The 5,115-nt window shown below is 32.9% G+C and overlaps 1 long non-coding RNA gene across 1 annotated transcript; it reads right to left on the reverse strand.

The window, feature by feature from the left end:
• Positions 1 to 1,937: 1,937 nt before the first annotated feature.
• LOC135147711 (uncharacterized) lies at positions 1,938 to 4,369 on the reverse strand. Its single transcript, XR_010285490.1, has 3 exons — positions 4,222 to 4,369; positions 2,387 to 2,446; positions 1,938 to 2,224 (listed from the first exon to the last, which is right to left on the reverse strand). It is a non-coding gene; the product is annotated as an uncharacterized LOC135147711 (long non-coding RNA).
• Between the last annotated feature and the right edge of the window lie 746 nt (positions 4,370 to 5,115).

Below are 5,115 nucleotides of genomic sequence, written 5' to 3' on the forward strand. Positions count from 1 at the left end.
GTGATGTTGAACCTGATATTCGGCTGGATGGCAGCAGGTTATGGGCAATTGAAAGGCCTATCATTGCTCAAGCCCCTTTTAGGTGGGAGCCGCTTCTAAGAATTATGGGTTTTGAATGTCTGTACCATTAGGCAAGAGACTTTGGTCCATATTTGAAGTTCAAAGGCACTTCTTTGAATTAACATCCATACGAGGAGTGGGAAGGAGTGGCAGCAACCAAGTGGACAATTGTACAATGGTGGTTACTCATATATGGACTTCTAGCAAGACAAAGGGAGAAGGACGAGCGAAGGTTTAAAACTAGTTTATGCTTTATACCATCTGTTAATAGTCAAGTGTGTTAGTACAACAGTTCTATCAGGCCTCGTGTTGAAAATCCAAGCTAATTTTTCAGATTTGGGAACTAAAAGAATCTCATGGTTTTATCAAGAAGAAAATTTAAGGAGAATGGTGCATTTTACAATTGTAGGGTTGTTTGTTGACGAGGGTACAGCTGTTGTTACTTTGGAAATATATATCACTGAAAATGTAGGTGGATAAGTTCAATTCTAGTTGCAGTATTTGTTGTTGAATAAGAAAAATGTCTAATTATTTATCTTTTTAGGTGGTGATATTCACTTTGCAAGTTTTTTTTTCAAATATTTTTTTTACTTGTATATTCTCTTTCAGATATGCATGGTTACAAAGTCCATCTAGATTTTTACTTTTTGACTTGAAAATGAAAACTTAGTTGAAAAATTTCATGTAAGAAAACTTATAAGTTATAAAAAAATATTTTGATATAAAATAAAGCATCTAAAAACAATGGAATTAGATGTCTTTTTATTAATGATAAAAATCAGTAACCCACTTTTATTTATTCTAAATTCTTCTCGTTTAATTGAGATCATTTGTATTTATTAAAAATCATGATCTTGTGGGTATGGCACAGAAAAATAGAGAAACACCCCATTTGACAAGATTATTGTATGATAATAGAGGTAGCCAAATAAAGATAAAAAATAATTGACTGATTATTTACCTACTTAGAAGCTAAACAGTCAAAAAGTTATATGTTAAGTTGATTGTGCTATTGTTTTTGTGACACTGGTGCTTACCATGTGTAAAGAAAGTAAATCAAGTGAGACGGTGTGGAGCAGTGGAGTAGAGTGAAAACACTTCAAGGATGGTAGCAGAAGGGTTATTGTGAGAGACGATGAAAGTAGTCGCTAGAGGCCATTCTTTAAAACATTTTGAATTTTGTTGGGCAGAAGTTATTAAAAATTTCACTATTCCCGGTTGTTGTTGTTAGCTATTTTTTATTTTTTAAATATCATTTATTGTAAAACGCCAGTGGTTGAATACTTCTCTTCATGAATAATACATAAATTTTAGTGCATTTTATTGCCATTCATGTCCACATTTAGTATTAAACAATCAATCTTTTCTACTTGAAATCTTGTTCTTTTTTATAAGATAGTTTTACTGAGGCGGGTAATTGGATTCCAAGAAAAGCAAAGAAAACGACGACTTCCATGATTTGAGGTGCATGGCTTCCATTTATTATAATCATTATATTGAATTGTGAAACACGACTAAAGCGTAACTGTGATACCACCTTCAAGGCTTACTGTGACCTACTGTAAATCAAGTAGAAGGTCTTGGTATTAGCTGAAAATTTTAAAGCTCGAACTGTCAAGGGCTTGGAAACCCTTGGACAGTCAATGCTCTCAGGGAGTGGGTGCTGGAGGGAAAGGCTAGATATAACTTCTTTGTCGAGACAATGACTAATGTATATAGATCGGAACATGTACAAATATTTGTAGTTTTGTTAAAGGGTTTGTTTAAGTAGTGCAATTTTAGTGTATTGAGATTGCATACTCTTTTTAACAACTAGTAATGTTTCAAATCCAAATCGATGAGTATCCACATAAATTTTAGTTAATTTTAAAATTTTCGTTAAATGTCATTTGATATCAAAATATTATTAAAAATCTTAACCGAATATCTTTGATTTTTAATATCCTAAAAAAATTCAATACAATCTGAACACCAAATACGATGAGTAGTCTAGCCAAGGGAGGTAATGGCACGGGCAACAAGGCTAGCCCGCCAGGACAACAACAACAGATGCCATTTTGGGGTTGGGGTCCGTATGCAAATTATGGGTGGTCTCAATGGGCTACTCCACCATGCCCTATGCCTACCCAAGGATGGGCTCGACCTCCCCCTTCTAATAACAAACCTGGTGTAGAGATGACAAACAGCTACAAAATTCAAAATATTTACCATTATATCTATAATAGATAAAAAGTACAGTGGTGGTAGTATACTAGTGCTTTATATTCACCCATGATTAATATGCAGTAGGAAAAGGAGACATATAAAAGAGTTCTAATAAAGATACCTTAGTTTTTGAAGCATATGCCGTGAAGTAATTAATATACTTTACCCATGCATGTTAGCCCTGAAAACCAACAAAATCAGAAAGTTTATCAGCTTCCAATCATTTATAAAACTAAGTCTTCTTTATTTACAGTTTAACAATAATAAAAGGCTATCCATATATAACAACTAAATCCTACTTATAATAAATTTTAATATTATACCAATAGATTATGTTGGGTGCACATCAAGGATATACTACAAGAAAACAGAACATGCTAAAAAATTACATTTTGTTCAGCAGTTTTTAAAATCCTAAATTATATCCTATATTTGAAGAAGCAGCAGTTTTTAAAATCCTAAATTATATCCTAGAGCTTATGAATCTATCAGATTAATATATGCGCGTCCAGGATGTGATTAATTTAATATTGTGGAAATTAATTTGCTGTCCTGTAATCCTGTGAGTAGTTGAAATGAGAAAGAAACTTATGCATTAATGAAATTTAAGCTGAGTTGCATTTTTTGAGAGAACAATCTGTCCTTTGCGACTCTATATGGGTGATTTTTCATCCATTGTTAATCAATTCATAACAGCAAAGCTCTGTTTCTATTTTGTAGAAGCAGTATACACTGAGGGAGTTGTACTATAATAAATAACAAAGGATAATCAATCCTGTGGGCTTTGTTATCTGGACTCAGCTTGTAGCCTTAACCAACCAACTGCAAACACAGTTTGTTATTAAAAAATGGCACAACTTAGATGTGTTGTTGAAGAGAATGGCATCATGCCATTATCAGTGAGAGCCAAGACGTATTGAGAAAGATTAGAATCAGTGAGATGCCTCGGGACATAGAGGAAACTGTCCAAGGTTTTTTTGCCAATTCGAGATGTTGTGTGAATTAGTGTCTTGTGTTAAAGGAACTAGAGACGTTGTTGGACTATGACACATCGATTTGCAGTGAGCAACAGGATCTTGTCAGTAGACTGGAGCCTCTGCCAGACAATGGTTCCAAATCTGATCTGTAATTCTCAGTTTCTTGGTTGATAAGGGACTAAATTAACTCAGTATTATGACCTAAGAAAGTGAAAGCGCATAAATTAGTTAGTGTGATAAATAAAGCTCTGTTACTTCACGATGGTCCAATCCCCCAAACTATTCTAATGTTTCCTCCAGACTATTATGATGCTGAAGTAGAGCACATTTCTGCTCTACAGAACTCTAGTTTCGATGAAATCAGCTATTGGAGGATTTACTTCTGATTCTAACAAACCACATGGTGCTTGACAATGAAAGAACATACAGGACTAGAAAGAGACATGTACTAGTTCATGCTGCTATAGCCTATAAGATTGTTTACTTATTTGTATATACTCCCTCCGTCCCCCTGAGTAGTATACATTGGGGACGGGGACGCGGCACGGACTTTAATGCTCCTGTAAAGTGTAGTTGTGTAATTTATTTTTGAAATTTTCTTTTTTTGAATTAAAGTTTGGATGTTATATTTTTATTCAGAAAAAGAAAATCTCAAAAATAAATTACAGAACTATATTTTATAAGAGCATTGAAATGCGTGTCGAGCAGTTGAAAAGAAACGTATACAATTAAATGGGACAGAGGGAGTAACATATAAGTAGAATAGTGCAGTACATAGAATCTAAACCGACAAGGCCAGAACCTAAATCAAAACAAGTATAGAATGAGCTTCATATGTGAAACAAATCCAATTAAGATAGAACCCAAATCAAAACCTAAATTTAAAAACCTAGAAAGTTAGGAGAATTCAATTGACAACCTAAATTATAAAATCCCAAACTAAGAGATACAAAGAATTAAGAGATACAAAGATACATACTAATTGAACTGAAGCTTCTGACGACAGCCTCCAATAGCTTCCGATTTGTACCCTGAGATGAACTAGGTGTGGATCGCTCTGCACTGTCCCTCTCCTCTGGACATACATGTTTGTGTGTAAAATAAAAATAACCGACAGTTTTGCTTAATTAAATAATTATAAGTAAAAGGTTCTAATAATACGTTTACTAATATAACGCTTATAACAACGCTTTACTACTACTTAAATAAATAAATAAAATAAAAATTAATTATTTAAAAAATGGTTTCTTGATTAACGTTCGAAGAAACGCTATGCAACATGGTCTTTAGATAATAGGCCTGTAAATGGATCGAATATCCGATCCGATCTGACCCGATCCGTGGTTAAATAAATGGATATGGATTCTTATTAAAAAAATCCGTCTGCTAATAATCCGATCCGATAATAATCTGGTCCGATAAGGAATGGATATGGATATGGTCAAATCCGATCTGTTAACGATCTGATCCGATCCATACTTAATTATATTTATATATTTTATATTATATTCTATTAACAAAGTTCAATGTAGTCCACATATTTACTGTAGTACCGTAGACCACGTAAGTTCTGCAACTATAGAATGACATAAACACATTGCAAAATGTGTTATTTTGCAAATTATGTTCTATAAACATCATTATTTTGTTAAAAATTTTGACAATCCTAAATATTCTACAAGTTAAATAGTGAAAAACACATTATTTTGCAAAACATGTTAAGTTTGCACAACATATTTACATATTATAGAACATATGTGTTCTACTTGTCGAACATAAATGATTTTCAATATTTTTCATGAAATAGTGATTTTTATAGAATGTATTTCACAAAATAACAAGTTTCATACATTTTGCAATGTTTTTATGCCAT

Source organism: Daucus carota, chromosome 7 (genome assembly GCF_001625215.2).
Source record: "Daucus carota subsp. sativus chromosome 7, DH1 v3.0, whole genome shotgun sequence".
NCBI classification, from domain to species: Eukaryota; Viridiplantae; Streptophyta; class Magnoliopsida; order Apiales; family Apiaceae; genus Daucus; species Daucus carota.